The following is a 7,853-nucleotide window of genomic DNA, read 5'->3' as shown; positions in this document are numbered from 1 at the left end:
CCCCCGGGGGTTGTGGGTTCGAATCCTCGGACCTGCAGCCCCCTCCCACCCCCCTCCCTCCCCCCGGGTCCAACTAGAGAGGCGCTAACCGATAACAACCGAGGCTCATTTTGATCTTTTTTCAAGTCTAAGTTAGGTTAGGTTAGGTTAGGCTAGGCTAGTCTTTGTTCAGATGGCAAAATGAGCCTCGGTTGTTATCGGTTAGCGCCTCTCTAGTTGGACCCGGGGGAAGGGAGGGGGGTGGGAGGGGGCTGCAGGTCCGAGGATTCGAACCCACAACCCCCGGGGGAACGGGGCCAACCACAGAGGCGCTAACCAATACACTACCGAGGCGGCGAAATACAACGGCGTCTGGATCATACTTGAGCTGCCTTCGCCCGGCTTCAACATCAATTGCAAACGGAAAGTGGAAAACGAATTCTTGGTGGGCCTCGAACCTCTGACCATCGGTTCTCCGAGCTGGCCCTTTACCGACTCAGCTACAGCGCCACGTTACTGTGAGTCGCTGCGAGAGTCTTGTTTGTGCGTTCGCCCCTTCGTAATGGAGAGCGAAGGAGCGAGAAAAGTGATGGACCGCCCGCTTCGGGTGGGAGTCGTTCCCACACCGAAGAGATCAGTCACAGACAGACGCCTTTACCCACTCGGCCACTGACTGCTGGAGGGGAGACAATGTCCGCGTCTGCCTATGTCTCTACAGGCCACCTGGAACAAACCCCCAAATATTCAGCCAAGGCCTGGATTCGATCCGGGGCCGAAGCACACGCATCAACGCAACTTGCTTCTTTTTTGTTGTAAAACTGGTATTTGAAAAGGTTGGCACACAGCGTGCCCCGACCGGGAGTCGATCCCACGCCACTGCAGTCAGTTGTCTACGCTTAAACACACTCGGCCACTGACTGCTCGTGGGGGGGGACGTGTCCGCTTGTGCGTCTGTCTGCAGTGGACCTGACTGACCACATACTCAGCAGGCCCCGCAAAAAGTGTTCGCCTCGACCAGTAAACGAACCCTCGCCAGGCGGGGGCCCGTGGACCAAGACCCAGCACGCTCGCCACTCGGCTGTCGGCTCCAGCTGTCGCTCGAGAGTTCAGAACTGGGTCCCGCTTTCCAGGCCCTTGCTCTTCTGTAATGCAGGCGGTCAAGTCCACCTCTTCGACGCGCTGCAGCCCGGGTCGGATACCACGGAAAAAGTTCACTCAAGGCGTGTTCCGCGCGCTTCGAATCTTCAAAAAGCGCACTTTTTGAACTTTTTCCGAGGTATCCGACCCGGGCTGCAGCGCGTCGAAGAGGTGGACTTGACCGCCTGCATGACGGGAGACCAAGACCCGTAGAGCAGGACCGAGTCCTGAACTCGCCACCGACAAAGTGGCCCACAGCCGAGTGGCTAGCGTGCCGGGGCGTGGTCCACGGGGTACCGTTGGCTGAGGATTCGACTGCTGGTCGGGGCGAATCTTGTTTTTTTTTGTTGTTTTTTTTTGGGGGGGGGGGGCACTTGCTGAGTAGGTGGTCAAGTCGACCTCCTCATCTCGCTCTAGGCCCGCTCAGTTGATTCGGATGCACACGATGGACTGGACCGCTTTCTCAGCCAGCAGGTCCCCCAAAAGTACTCGCGCCGACTAGGATTTGATCCCGGGCCCGATGGTGTCGAAGGGATGACTCGTCGGCTCGCTCGCCACTCGGCTGTCGGGTCCTCCTGTCGGTGATGAGTTCAGAACTCAGTCCTGTTTTACGGGAGACAAGAAGCGACAAAAAAAAAGGGTGTGCCTCGGGTAGGAGTCGATCCCAAAGCTGATTGCTGAGAGCGGTGCCCACGCCTTAGCACGCTCAGCTACCAGCTGCGCCGTGTTTAGCTGAGTTCGAAAGTCGGTCCTTTCTTACAGGCGACAAGAAGCGTAAAAAAAACAAAACAAAGGTTTCCCCGACCGGGAGTCGATCTTCGGGCCGACAGTTTGAGATGGTTCACGCAGTAGCATGCAGACAAGAAACGTGGGAAAGAAAAAGTTTGCGGCGGCCGTGGTAGTCGATCCCTTGGCCGTTTGGGACAAGGGGGCCGCACTCTAATATGCTGACCGCTCCGCTGCCATCGCCTGCTTATCGCTTTAGAGTACAGAAACCCGATTGTTTGAATAGCAAGTCGCGCATTCCTTGGTCCCCTTCTACGACCGTGAAAAAGCACTCAGCTTACCTTGGAATTAAGAGGTCGGACATAAACTCGGTAATTTCCACTATTTTTGAGCTGTCGCTAATTTTTTTTTCGAGTTTCGACAAGCGACATTGACAAGTCTGCCCCCCTGTGCTCAGCCGCGGAGCACGGCGACGCCGACAGGCAGTCCGTCGCGGAGGTGGGGCGGCGCTGCAGCAGGGTGCCGCGCCACGTGTACTGCACCTACGCCAAGGCGTGCACCATCCCCGTGTTCCTCGCCTACTTCGCGTCGACCTTCACCTGGCAAGGGCTGCGCGTGTGCACAGACTTCTGGCTGAGCGACTGGACCGCGTTCAACGGGACCAAAGCCGAACCGCACAACCACAAGCATTTTCAAACAGAGGTATTCCATAGGCTTGGTTGCAGCAAATGTTCCATTATTTTACTTTGCGTTACTCTTTTCCTCTCGGGCCCGGCTAGATGCTGAAGTACCTGTCGGTGTACTCGCTGCTGTCCGTGGTCACGATGCTCCTCTCGCTGACCTCCAACCTGGTGGGCCAGCTGGCCGGGGCCCGCGCGCGCCACCGGCTGCACCGGAACCTGCTGTCCAACCTGTTGCGCAGCCCCATCAAGTTCTTCGACACGACTCCCATCGGCCGCGTCATCGAACGCTTTTCGACGGACATAGCGGTCATCGACAAGGTGCGGAAAAAAATACCCCCCATTGTAGTTATTGTATTGAAACTTGACCTGCGTCTGATGCTATTTTGTTGCCTTTCCTTTTAGAAATTAGCAACATCCATCCAGAGGCTGATGCAGTTTCTGTCCCTATGTCTCTCTGCGGTGCTGGTGAACGCAATACTTTCGCCCTGGTTTCTACTCCCGGCTCTTCCCATGTGTCTTGCCTACTACATTATTCAACATTTCTACCGAGTTTCAACTCGGTAAGTAGTTGGCGAAACTGGCACAATGCCGTTTCTAACTACGGAAGTGGACTGAACGAAAGAGGCAAAGAACTCCGTTAATGCTTGCTTGTTTAACTCCCGCTTCTCTTTTTCTAAGGGAGCTCCATAGGATGGATAGCATAACGCGTGCACCCGTTTCATCGTTCTTTTCCGAGACATTGGGTGGCTTAGCAACTATCAGAGCCTTTGGGCAGAAAGCTCGATTCATGGAGACTATGCTGGACAAGATGGACACGAACAACAACACATTTCTTGTCCTGAGCGCAGCCAACAGGTGGCTTGGCGTAGCCCTCGTAAGATTGAACACACGGTACATTTTCCTTTTGGAAATTGGCGAATTTTGTGAAATAGGTATACCCCTTTCTTCTTCAATCTGATTTCAGGACTACATGGGAGGTACAATAGTTCTGATATCAGTGATGGGCTCCTTAATAGCGGCTCAAATGTACCCAAGTGTAGTGTCTGCGTCGCTGGTTGGACTGGCTATAAATTACACTCTGCTAGTCCCGATATATTTGAACTGGGTGGTTAAATTCCTTGCTGATGTTGAAATGTATATGGGGTCAGTAGAGAGGGTACAGCAATACGCAGACATGCCTGGAGAGGATTACAACAACAAAGGTAAATAATAAGGGGTATCCAATTAAGGGGAGATGATGTGTGTAGGTCCCTAGTTTACTGAGAGCAGGTCCGCAGACCCTTCACGGTAAAAATAGTTTCTTGTAATTCAAGACGTGGTCTTGGATGCCAGTGGCGTTCTCCATAAGATCCAAGACCGGGTCTTAAAATACAAGAAACTTTTTTTACCGTGTTGGCTGTGCCGCATCCGAGAGTCTGCGCGGGTTGCTGGACCACAAAGAACCCGACTAGTGACGGTCGGCAAGCCCGCCAACACGCCTCTTACGGATTCAGTACAACTCCAAAATGGTCAGGGGTCTGCAGACTACCTAGTTTGTCAACAAAATGCCCGAAAATGCCGACGTTGGTTGTAGGAATGCAGGTCTCGCCCTCGTGGCCCGAGCACGGTGACATCCAGTTCAAGAACGTCAGTCTGCGGTATGATGAGAACAGAGAGCCAGTCATCAGGAACATGAACCTGCACATTCCAGCGGGACAAAAGGTGAGTCTGAATGACCGGCGATACTGACGATCGGCGAGCGTCAACGCCAACGCCAACGAAGGACGACATACTCTTTACAGAGTTTTTCTTAATTCATGAACCACTAAATGACCAAACGCAGATCGGCCTGTGTGGGCGCACCGGGAGCGGCAAGTCGTCCCTCGTCATGTCCCTCTTCCGCATGCTGGACGTGTCGGCGGGGAGCATCGTCCTGGACGGCGTGGACATCTCGAGGCTCCCGCTGCAGCTGCTGCGTACACGGCTGTCCGTCATTCCCCAAGACATCGTCATGTTCAGCGGAACTATTCGGTAGGCGTTTAACGTTGCAAAATTGTCACAACTTCCAAAAATACAAAAAAACTGTCGACTTGTTCTGAAATAGTTTTCTTGATAATGTTTCTAGTGACAACCTAGACCCAAATCGTCTGTACACGGACGAGAAAATTTGGCATTGCCTTGAGCTGGCGCAACTAAAATGCGTGGTTGAAAATCTACCTGGCGGCCTAAGTATGTATGCAGGCAAAAATACTTCTAATCTATATTTGGCTAAATTAAATCTGAGTGATGCCATTGTCATGTATCTGCGGCTACAAAGTCATTCTTTCCTCCAGATAGCGCCGTGAAAGAGGGTGGCGAAAACCTCAGTGTCGGAACCCGCCAGCTTTTCTGTTTGGCGAGGGCCATCCTCCAGAACGCCGCTATTCTAGTAATGGACGAAGCTACGAGTTCAGTGGATCCAGCTACAGAGAAGGCCTTCCTCTCGGTGGCCCTGAGTGCGTTCGCGCATCGGACCGTCATCATAATCGCGGTGAGACATTTGTTGAATTATACAGTAGAGTCTGGGCACCGCGTTGCCGCTAGCCGGGGCCTACAAAAAATACAGCCCTTTTATTATACAATTAATAAATTTCAGCATCGCCTATCCACGCTGCTTGACTGCGATAGAATTCTTGTTCTTGAATGCGGAAAAGTAATCGAAGACGGATCACCATCTCAGCTACTTCGTTTTGATAACGGAGTCTTCTCTTTAATGTTAAAAGCTGCAAGTTAATAAAGCAAAATTGTTACCGTTTTTACTTAGTATTCATTACCATCTGCCAACCATTTTCATGTGTATCTCAGACGTTTAAGTGGTTACACACCGCATCGCACCATACTTTGTAGCTAAGAAGTTGTGTAGCTACTAACGACATGGACGACCCCAGGCGCATCAGTCATCTGCCGTTACGAAATAATTAAGTTTGGCCAATGGAAGGTCTCACAGCGCCTGATGGGTAGGCAACATATTATATGTTGGGCATGCGTGTACTGCAGCGTGGCCTACCCTAAGTCTCGCAGGCGCTGAGCTCTCGTAATTCGCCGAACGGTCGAATGAAACTAAGAAACCGATGCACTTTCTAGACGATCCCTAAGAAGAACAAGCAGTGCTGGTCTTGGTGAAGCTTTAAACTCTTTCCGGTGTGTCAGCGTCACCAAACTTACACGGCGTGGGTAAACGCAAACTTTGGTGTTGGCGTATTTCCCATTTGATATATCTTCGAAACTAATGATTGCAGTCAAAATATAACCCAAATTTTCGGATCATTGGCCGCGAAATCCTGAGAGAACCCCAACGCGTCTGAACGACTTGTTGACTACTTAAATCCGATCTCAAGCCGCCCGGGAGCGTTTTATTCCGTCGGGCCAGCATGCGGCTCGAGTCGCCATGGTTCCGCTCATGGCGGTGGCTGTGTGTGATAGGGTTTGAACACGAGAAGTACGGTGGCACATTTCATGCCGCTTTATTTAATAATGTAAAACAATTTTAAATTGATGAAATTTTCTGTTTACATGTGGCTGTTATCTTTGCCTGAATTGATGAGCACAATGTTACAGGAATTAAATGATGGAAGGATTTACATTGGTGTTTAAATATTTTAGTACATATTAATTTGAAAGGATTTTTTTTTAAAGGGAGGGGTTTAGTAACAAACCTGTGGATTTTGGCCTCTTATAAAGGATACTATTATGGTATCAGTGTTTAACAAACATGAAAGTTCTAGATTAAAATATTATCATGAAGGAATCATTTTGTCTATGACGCATAATTTTTATATTATGTAACTTTCTGGAATGGATCTGTAGGGAGTGATCCTGCTCTTTACTTGTTTAATTGCACTATCTAGGTTACTCTGTCTGGAATGAAATTAATATCTAGTAAGTGTAAAAATGAGTCTGATTAGGCAGCTGAAAAGTTTGAGGTAAACTTTGTAGAGAATACGGGTTTAACTCTTACTGGGGGTACACAGTCACAAAAAGAGTGTGTGACGCCCAGTACTAACAGTAGTAACCAGTACTCCACCCCAGTTGTTGTGCCGATTTGGTGAGCACATTAAATGATAACACGTTTTTGGCTTTAATGAATGTCATAAAACTTTAAATTTTAATTGGCCTCTCTTTTACGGCCTGTGAATAAAAGACCAATATGATTCTTGGTTTTCGTTTTCTTGAATTAAAGCACATATTCACTGAAATCAAAATTTAGGCAAAGAGACTGTTTCTCGATATAGAGAAAATACAATAATGGCTCAACGGACTGGGTCAGCAAGTGATGGGTCCCCCATTGAATTTATGTTACTTATAAAAACAATTTTAGACAATTATTTTAATTACGTTAAAATATAAAAATGTCTTGGGAGTGCACATTGTGGAGATTGGGGCAGTAACGTATGTGATACTAGCACGCGCTCGAAAACTAGTCATGAGATGAGCGATGGGTTGCCTAGCCATTGGGCGGACCCGGCCCGCGTCCCTAGGAAGGAAGGCGTAACTCGTCCTTACGGCATGGACATAAATCAGAGAGGCTGCGCCGGGCGAATCTTAACAGTTCTGGGCAAGTTTTTTTTATTAATTTCGGAATCTCTTGCCAAATTGTAATAATGGTTCTTCCGCCTGAGTGGTATAGGCAACCCTTCGTATACTGCCCGCAATGCTCTGGAACATTCAACTACTACTAGCTTCATTGTGCTGATTGGTTGCACCCACACAACATGCACTCTCAGACAAGTTTTCTATTTCGTAATTAAAATTATTCCCTTAAACCTAGGAATTGAAACTTAAAATAATTCAAGGGGGAGATTCACGGGACTTTCCGACATTTCCAAATGGGCGCTTACAATGACATTTACACATGAACACAATCAAAATTTTGGAATTTATTATGAGGTGTTAAATTTCAGACAGGATTTCCTTTGAATTTCCTTTGATGTAGAAATATCCCTTGTGACATGAGGGAATGACAAAGCGGATTTCGATTGTTATTGAATAGATCTCTATTGACTGGGTAATTTTTTTGTATCTATCAACAGGTTCAAGGCACGTGCTCCTTCCTAATGAAGAAAGAAATATTTTAAGAACAAATTTAAAACCTTTGCATGGATTCATACTTTTAACACGAAATAAGAAAAGCTCATCAAACGATCAGCTATTGAATGAAAAAGTTGCTAAAAGCAACACTGCACATTAAAACTTGTGGGGTACAAATTGAGAAGTTACTAATACTTGAAATAATCACGCATGTTTTCACCCTATTACGCACGAATGACAGCATAAACTTATTAAATTTAAATAAACTATGAATATCTTGAA

At 48.3% G+C, this 7,853-nt stretch overlaps 1 protein-coding gene across 1 annotated transcript in view; it reads left to right on the top strand.

Annotated features, from left to right (window-relative positions):
* The window catches only part of LOC113202623 (ATP-binding cassette sub-family C member Sur), a 19,113-nt gene that overhangs the window by 7,665 nt on the left and 3,595 nt on the right, over nt 1-7,853 (top strand). The gene's annotated exons all lie outside the window — the stretch shown is intronic.

Source organism: Frankliniella occidentalis, unplaced genomic scaffold, assembly GCF_000697945.3.
Source record: "Frankliniella occidentalis isolate FOCC.00 unplaced genomic scaffold, Focc_3.1 Scaffold209, whole genome shotgun sequence".
In the NCBI taxonomy this organism is placed as follows: domain Eukaryota; kingdom Metazoa; phylum Arthropoda; class Insecta; order Thysanoptera; family Thripidae; genus Frankliniella; species Frankliniella occidentalis.
The sequence above is the reverse complement of the archived record's forward strand: the minus strand, read 5'-3'. Positions and strand labels throughout refer to the sequence as shown.